The sequence below is a fragment of the Rhamphochromis sp. 'chilingali' genome, assembly GCF_963969265.1.
Source record: "Rhamphochromis sp. 'chilingali' genome assembly, chromosome: 18".
NCBI classification, from domain to species: Eukaryota; Metazoa; Chordata; class Actinopteri; order Cichliformes; family Cichlidae; genus Rhamphochromis; species Rhamphochromis sp. 'chilingali'.
In genome coordinates, this window is record NC_137945.1 from 24,132,844 (window position 1) to 24,142,634 (window position 9,791).

The following is a 9,791-nucleotide window of genomic DNA, read 5'->3' on the forward strand; positions in this document are numbered from 1 at the left end:
TGAGAAGAAAGATGCGTGTGTACTACCATTAAATCAACGCCTGTTTTCTGCAGCAGTGGTTTTGAGCACAGCTGCGAGGCCGTATCTGGAATCTATCAGATTTGTGAATGGTCTCCGTATGTGCCTTTTGTTCCCAATGCCACGGAAGTCTCACTTGGTATATTTTGTGAGGTGTTTAAATTATGTCAGATCAATGTGGAGGGTTTTTGCTCTTTTCTTTTCTTGTTTTCTTTTCTTTTTTTCTTTCTGGAAAATAGTTTTTTGATGGGACTGAAATCGCTGTTTTCAATAATTTTTCTCTGTTTTCTAGTGTTGACAATCTGATTTTTTAGGGAAAAGCCTTTGAGGTAATGTCAGAGTGAAGTAAAGATAAAATCATGCTCAATTATTGTGTTACATAAAAAGAAACAACTGTTTCTTTTTACATAAAAAAGAAACACAATCGCCGAGACACAAATCTGTGGCTGAAACAACCTTTAAGGGACATGAAATGCCTGCAGAAAGTGGAAGATGCCTGCTTTAATCCAGCTGTGTGCTTACAGTCTCAATGTGGTCCAGTCAGACTCTGGGAGGTGCCCTTGCATTAGAGAGATAATTAGCAGTTTGGGGTGGGCGCAGGCTGAACGGGCAGATTGGGATGATGTGGCCTGACAAAATATCAAACAGGATGGCAAAGCAAAATACAGGGTAAAAGACCTTTTTACTAAAATTGTCAATAAAGGACCTTTGAGCTGAGCAAAGTGCTGTGGCCTAGTTTACATTTTGGTTTCTATTCAGAAAGTGCTCCCACCATTTGCTAACATTGGACATTTTAAGGATTATTTTCTTTGGTTCCTATTTTGAGTGACAGAGAGCACAAATATACTTGTAATGCATTCACCAGACACTTGAGTGCACGTACATGTTGCTTCTCCCTCCTTGAACTGCCTTATATCTCCATCGCATAGATTCAGCAAGATGCTCGAAGCATTCCTCAGAGATTTTGGTCCACATTGACATGACAGCATCACACAGTTGCTGCAGATTTGCTGGCTGCATGTCCATGATTCTGAAATCATTCGAGCTTTGTGGGGTCAGTTATTGTTGCTTTTCACCTCAGACCAGTTGAAAACGATTTTCCAGACTTCTGGCATCAACAAGGAATTTTTACCCAAAATAAATAAATCTTTTTCAGATCATTCTCTTTAAACCGTACAGATGGTTCTGTGGGAAAATCCTATCAGCAGTGATTTAAGTGACTATGAACATCAAATTAAAAGTCATTTAAATCACTGATGCTCCGTTCACACTTCAGCAGGTCATTGTGACCAGATCTCCAAGCCTAAATGTTTGGAGCTGATGCCCCGTGATTGGCTGATTAGATATTTGTGTTAACAAGCAGTTGAACAGCTGCATCGAAAAGTGGCTGGTGAAGGTATACTGGAGACTATCGTGCAATGGGATCATTTTACATGACAAGGGAAAGACCTTACAGTATTTTAGAGACATTTCTCCCTCGAGTAAGCACTTAGTGACAATGGAGAGGAAATCTCCTGACCCAAATGTATCAGTGACATTTGATATGTTTTCATTATTAAAGTTTAATATATGCAATTCTAATGATTTTTTAAAGTAACTCCCTGATTTAAAGAAAGGCTATTCAACCTCAGCTGTATTGACACTAATCAGTGAATGCAAACATGTTAACACAAACATCATGTTGAACGTGTTAAACATCTGCTAAAGATCAGATCTCAGCATTGTTGTTGTGAACATTCTGCCATTAGTGACTCGCTCAAAGCACTGCTGTGACTAACTACTTCCTGACAGAGGCAATAAATAAATAAACTCTCAGTCCTGTTCAAACGAAGGGTAAAACTATCATGTAGACTTTAAAAGGAATTCAAATCATTATTGCAGCTTTTCTTCTTGAAAACTTTTCACGTCTTCATTGTATTGATCGAGTCATATTCCAGGCTAAGAGAATCCGTCACCATACCAGCTGACTAGCGCTAGCATAAACCACAGCTTAACAGCCTTATGCCCAGAGCCCTCTGTGGTTTCCTCAAACCTCAGCATGGATGAAGATCATGTAATGGTGTCGAAGCACGCCACTAGGAGGAAGAAAATGCTTCAACTGACATGTTACTGCACGTGTTTTGAGTTACGTGCTTTAATGTGAAATAATAATTTGCTAAGTGGTAGTTATTGGTGACCTGGACATGAAAGTCATGCACAGCTTGTTTTCATTTTACTTGCTGAAAAAGGTGCAGCCCTTCATCGGTGCAAACGGCCCTTCCTTCACACGACTTCATGCATTTGGGCTGGACCCTCACTAATATAGCTCAGCCTTTAACTTTGACCCCTTTGCTGCTGCTCTGCAAATCCTTAGATAGCATCTCTCTATGGCTGCTGGTTTTCACTGTTCAGGTCTGGAGGGAACATTCCTCACATTCTGCCTCAACCCTGGATTCCTGACCTCCCTTCACCCCTTGCAGTCTTCTTCCACGGTGGGTGACGCGGTGTTTGATCCCCTGCTCGCTTCTTGCCTTCTTTCATCAAGGCTTTCCCTGCATAGTCAGGAAGACAAAAGGAAACTCGTGAGCTTGTTTAAGCCTATCCAATGACAGTGCAGCCTGTACTATCATTAATCGCAGAGCACAGCTGAGGGCTGGAGTGGTGTGTGGACTGGCCAGACATAAATGATCTCTCAAGTAGCCTGTTTACACGATTCTAAATCAGGGGGATTTGTTCTTCAGTATCTTCTGTCTGCAGAACAGAAGAAAAGAAAGATTTTACGACTGCAGCTTTACTTTTTGGCAAAGTGATTTTGGTGTGTTTTAACACACAGTTACACTACATCGTTGTGACTTTAAAGCTCATGTTTGGGCTGATTCTGAAACTGCTTATCATGTAAAACCTAGTAGGCTGAACTTTACCATTTCCTCTCCATCACCACCCATCAAATGCTTGTTGGGAAATGCTGTTTAAACAACAGCTCTCCAGTTCATGTTATTTCCGTCTTTGCCCGGACTCCGATAAGCTGCAAGGACTCCTGAGAATGAGAGGTTAGCTCAGTACCCGAGAACCACTCTATGCCATGATTACCAACTTGCGCTATCCAGATCCACAATGTGCATCTTTAAATATCACATGCCACATCTCCTTTTTCTAAGCATTGTTTAGGCTCAAGGGGAAAACAGACATTATGCTAGAATATTTCTTACAAAGAGACTCAAACTATAGTAACTGTTGCGTAACTTATAATGACATTCAAATTATAACTTCATAGTACCTCCAATATGGAACATCTGCAGGCCACATGAATCTTCAGTTTTCACATGGCTTGATCCACTATATCTGTCAGCACAATGACTTTGTAATCCACTCTGACACAAATTAAACGCAACACAAACAGCATGTGGTGCCTGTTGTGACTGGCTGAAACATAATTTATATGCAGTGTCAGCTTGGGACATTCAGTTCATCATTCATATGTCTGTGGGATGTTTTTATGGCGTCTCAAAAGACAGACTGTCTTGTTAAATGACTTAAACACAAGGAAATTGAATCTAGCAGAAGCAACCACCAGCATTGCTGGTTTGCAGTAAGCAACTACTTAGCAGATGCTTTAAAATGAAAGGATTTGGTATGATTCTGTTAGCTGTCTTGCTAATTTTTCTATGTTAACTGAGCTGAATTGTGTTGCCTCGGTGGTTTCAATGACGTTTAGGCTCACTGTGGAAGAAATTCAAATAATCACATTACTAAAGAGTTACTGAACAAATGTCATTCCCATCAACATCGTTGTACTTTGTACACATGTTGCATACAACCAAAACCTGAAAGAAGACTTAGATGACATAATTATCTCTGAAGCTTTCGATAATGTCAAAATCTTGAAGATAATTTCTGCGTTTGGTCTAACTGCTGCAATTTAATCAGCCTCAAATAGGAACTACAATACTAGTTTCCAGCTATGGACTCTACTAGAGTAGTTTTGCATAATTTACAGTTCAAAACTTCTGTATATTGGACCTTGGTTTCTGTTTCTAGGCTGTGTTCACAACCAGATTTGTTCGCCGAAAGTGATCCACTGTAAAATGAAAGCTAAAAACAAAATAAAATATTTTTTAAGGTAAAAGAAAAGGAAAATATTTTCTGTCTTTACATTAGTCTGTAATTATCATTATTATTATTACAAAAATAATCCTAATCCTAATAATAATCCTCCCGGGGCAGACCCAGGACACGCTGGAGAGATTATATCTCTCGGCTGGCCTGGGAACGCCTTGGTATTCCCCCGGATAAGCTGGAGGAGGTGGCTGGGGAGAGGGAGGTCTGGGCTTCTCTGCTTGGGCTGCTGCCCCCGTGACCCAGCCCCGGATAAGCGGAAGAAAATGGATGGATGGATGGATGGATATTATTACAAAAAATTCCTTAATTTTAAAAGAATACATTGATACACTGTGCAGAACTTTTTACTGATTTTTTAGGCCGAGTTTTTGGCTTACAGGTCTTACTTGGGCATAATTTGACCCTTTTATTTGAAAATCTTGGCCATGGTTAAAGGGCATCCACCACTGTACCAATATAAAGTCATGTGAAAAAGAGTTACTGTGTGCAGTCATGTGTAAAACTAAGTACATCCTTACTGTTTCCACAGCAATTAAGAGGGTAAGTAGCAGTCAGGTGCGATTAATCACAAGTATTTGGTCAGTGATCATCAGCAAATGTGAGCGCCTCTATAAAAGAAAAAAACTTTGGAACTTTGTTAAACTTGTTAAAGCTAATGAACAACTCAAACATCAGCACAAACACCTCATACTCGCCGTCAGGCATGGTGGTGGAGGGGTGATGATTGGGGCTTGTTTTGCGTCCACATGACCTGGCAACCTTGCAGTCATCGAGTTAACTTGATGACTGTACACCAAAGGATTCCAGAGTTGAGACCATCTGTCTGACAACTAAAGCTTGTCTCAAATCATCCAGCAGGACAATGAGCAACAAATCTGCTACAGAACAGCTGAAAGAGAAAAAAGTCCAAACTTCAACCTGATTGAAAAGCAGCGGTGGGATCTTAAGAGCGCTGTGCACAAATGAATGCTCTCAAACCTCAATGAACTGAAGCAACGCCGTAAAGAGCAGGTGGCCGAATTCCTCCACAACAATGTGAGAGACTGATAACATGCAATAAATATCACTGTTAAGCGTTGTTCTACAAGCTGTTGAATCATGAGGCGTGTTTAGTCCCATGGAAGTCTGTTTAATGTGTATTGACTAACAGGCAATAATAAATTGCTATTTATTTATTTCAGCGATTACCATTTCACACAATAGTTAAATTCTAGTAACAATCAGTCCTAGTTACTGGCAGGTGCCTCTGTGAAAGTCACGACTTACAACACACAAATATATAAATAGTGAATGTTTGTTGTTTGAATATTTACTGTGGCTTCTACACTTCTATAACCATGAATGACCGGAGCGAAAGATTGCTGCTCTAAGAGAGAGGAGAGCGAAGACTGTGTGCTTGCATTCCACACCAATCCGAGAGATGGCCTTTGTCAAACACACACATGCAAAGTTTCAAACAGACAGACAGGAAGAGGAAGGGATTCAGCTGCCTGCTCTGCATGCAACTAGCAAAATGAAAGCTAGGTGCACTCACTGTGAAAGGAATAGTTTGACGTTTGGGCAAATATGTTAAGTTATCTGTCACATCTTCATTGTGAAGCCAGAGCAGACAGTCAGTTAGAATACTTTAACCCAGGGTTGGGAAACGGGTAACTAGGTCTGTCTATACTAAAGTAACAAAGACTATTTAAAAAATATGTATAAAAGGAAATTTCAAAAAACAAACAAACAGACATGTCTCAATCAGCACCACCAAGTCTGATGTGACATATTTGTACAAGCACAATAGAGGCATGTTATAGTGGAGTCTAAGTTCTTCAATGCTGTTTCCATGATGGGTTCTGGAAATACACACTATCCCACCACAGAGCCCCCTTTTGCCCTGTACATTGCCCCCAACCATGAAAGAGTCCATTTAAAGCGTCAGAGGCTGGGCATGACCTGAGTTTACTGTCTAAGGGGTATTAGCCTAAATCCTTGTGTGTCCAGTCAGGGAAAACTGGTCATGGGGAGTTGATGAGGACTGTAGGACCCTGTTGAAGGTGCAGAGCCTGAAGAGATTATTTTGCTCCCAAATTAGTTTGAATTTCTGGGCAAAAACACTCATCACATATGAAGGAAGCGTGCGTTTTCTTATAGGTTTATTTGAATTTATTCGGATCGCTCTTCCAGCTGAAATGCTGTAAGGTTCTTTCTTTTTTTGTTTTTTCAGGTTGTCCCTCAAACTCACAAACAGGAGTCGGTGTGTGTAGTTTCCAGTATTTTTCTTGTGTGGGTAGAACCACGCAGGAAAGTATTTTGGTGGGCAAACTCGGGGAAAAAAGATGCAATACTGAAGAGGCAAGTAGAATTTCAAGCATTCCCCTAAATCCTTGTGCCTTCACTTTAAATAGCCAGGAGAGAAACTGTGTCTGGTAGATTAACATCAACATAAAACATAATTAATTCAACACAAACACCTAAGCAAGGTCACTTCATATCGCATTATAAACTATTATTGTAACATCTGACTAAGTAAAGCAGCAATTTAGCGAATTTTTCAGAATTTCATTTTTGCTCAGTTCAGGTCATATTTGGTCCATAAATAAGGATAAAAGTGCTAATTCTTTGCCCAAACAGGCCCGGATCTTCACACCTCAAACCTAACCATAATCTGGTAACTGGCACTAGGCCAGAACTTCCTAACTCTTGGTCCGCTGTTGACAACACAGCTGAGTACCAGGAACAGCACGGTTGTGTGCTGGTCCCTTAAAAAGCCTACACACAGCTTTGCAGACCAACACTGTGACCACTGGGTTTAGAGTCAAAAACTGCTCTTCTTCACATTTTTGCTGTTGTTGGTGTTTTAGCTCAGCCGCTGATGAAGTGAAGGAAGAATATACAAAGAATTATTTTATAGTGAAGAGGAAGAAAGTATTAAAAACAACAAAAACTTGCAGTAAACTGTCACCGTGTCTCTTTCTAAGCCAGGATCACTGTCACGTGACTTACAGATCTCAAGAGGTTTCACACACCTGTTTGGGCATCTTGGTCACAATCCTTACACCTGACACTCACCGTGTTTTTTTGGGGGGGACTGCTCAAAAGTACATCTGCAAAGGTCATTCTGACAAATACCTACACAAACGCAGTACCACAAATCCCGCATTAGCCTCATTTAGCCTCAGCTAACTACCCAAATCAGGATATCTCCTTAGGATTTAATATCAGTGATTACAAATAGAAAACCCCTGCCTCTGGTCTTGTTCATGCCTTAATCACACGTCAAACACCATTTCCACAACACTGTTCATCACTAGACCTCACCTGCCTGTCCTGCTCAGCACTGACAAAAGCATTTATAGTTTTTTCTGTGCAAAGACCAAAACGCATTGTTGTTGTTGTTGTGTGGCAGGAGGGGGGAGCGAGCCCACCTTGTGCCAAGTCTACAAGAAATATCATGAAGTAGAGGAAATCAGAAGACTACAGATTAAGTCTGGGAGATTTACAGGCTTGTTGTTGTTGTTTGTTGTCATGTTTTAATACCACACTGATGGCACAGCAGTAAGAACTTACATACACTTTTCCAGAGGATGTTACTTTAAGTGGACACCTTCATATATGCAATGCTTTTTTTTTTTTTTTTTTTTAAATACTGAAATACAGTTGACATATACTATCCAGATCAACTCAGCTCATGTGCCATGATTGTTATTGCTTTCTACTGCTTCCACCAACCAGTTTCCTGGCTGTAGTAACAAATGTCGAGTTAGCAGGCATAAAAACTATCAAAATGAGCTTTGGAAATAAAACAAACAGTAATACTGTGTTTTCTGAGAGAGACAGAGAAGCAGTGCAGCAGTGATGGAAATAAAAATAATAGATCTAACACCTCCACTTAAAAGGAGCATGCTGCTTCTATATTGAGCCTTAACGTCTCCAAATGACTCTGTTTGATTTTCCAATAAATCACTGAAAGGCTGCTAAGCTTTTTTTCTTTTGGGCTGAAATGAGAATCTTACTCTGCATCCCAAAGCTGTAAGTGTGTCTGGATGAGAGGATTGGCTAAATGACAAGTAGGAGCATCAATATCTCCCACGGGGGCCTCTCTGCATTTAAAATGTCCTACTGAGAAAGACAGGGGCCTTTTTCTAATTGTGTCATTTCCTCAGATTTCTTACAGAGGCAGCCACAGCCTTTCATCTTCATCTCTCTCACTACCTGAAACTCTTTTACAGTTTTAGTAGTCCATGCCCTGCTTTTCACCTCTTTCCTTAAAACCCATATGTAGGGTGGGGCTTGCATTTTATTAACGGTGCGATTGAGCCACCTCTGATATGTCAAACATCACGATTTCATCACAAATTATTAACAATCTGCATCTTTAGTCCCTGAAATAATGCTCTCAGCACAGTCAACAGATACTGAGTCAGTGCTCCACACTCCGCATTTTTTCTCTTTCTCCATGCAGCAGCCACATTCCCGCTTCCTCAGGCTGATGTGTTACACTGGAGAGGGGAGGGAGGATCGAGTGTCCGCCGTTCCTCCCATCACCTGTGAAATTTCAGAGCCAGGCCACGGTGAAAGGGGGTATTGTGTCCCCCTGATGAGGAATGCCCTCGCGTCGCTCGTCAAAGAAAAGGCCTCATTTGGCCAGGAATTTGGAGGGACCTCGAGAGGTGTAGGGAGATTTTCTCAGAGGTGGGGATAGGAACCTGGATGTTTTCACGAGGCTGGACAGGAGAAGGACAGATCTTAACTTGAGTCTCTGTGACAGTAACAGATCAGAATTCATACAATATAAACAAACAAGAACACTGTAAACTTGTTTTTCTTAGAAAATGGTCAGTTACATTAGACAGGTTTTTTTGTATTATTAAAACACGCTTAGCTTTAATCACATCGCACTGTTTTTTTAATAATAAAATACAATATAACTGTGGCTTAAGGGAGAATCTGGAAGTTACTGCTGAACCTGCTTAGAGCAGTCAGACTAATCAGAGTCTGATGTAGTGAGTATGCCACCTGCTGGTGAAAAATCACCACTAACGCATTATACTGCATAGAGCTGTGAATTTATTGTGCCTCTGAATTTTTTTATAGCATTTATACATGGATTGTACTAAATGATATAGAATCCATGACCGGGAAAGAAGAAGAAAGTGTGTACTTTATTGTACTTTTGAAAGAGCAATTAGCATAAAAAATATTGTTTTCAGCAATTTTGTAACAAATTTCTATGAATCGATATCTACGTATTGTGATTTAATAATTTAAAAAAAGAAAAAATAAGATTTTTTTTTTTTGGTACAGGAAGCTTAAATATGCTTCTTCTTCTTTTTTTAAATCGTAATGTATCGGCTGGACGTGTGGGTGCACAAGAAACCTCGAAATGAGCAGGCACGCTGACAGGTTCCCGTATTTGTTTATTTCCTCGATTTTTGTCGTTGTATTTTGGAGGTAGTCATTGGAAGTGTCCACGTGCTCTCACCTTTGGCTTGACGAATTTAGTCATTCATTGTAACCACTAGAGGGCGATAAAAACACGCATCTTCAAGTAGCCATCTCTGTGGGAAATGAGAAGGTATCATGTCAGTCTTTACTGTAACACGTTATCGGCTTATTAATTCGACTGCTTTGCTCAGGTTTGCCTCCCATTGTCAGTCTTCACTTGAAGCCACTAGTGCGCATCATTT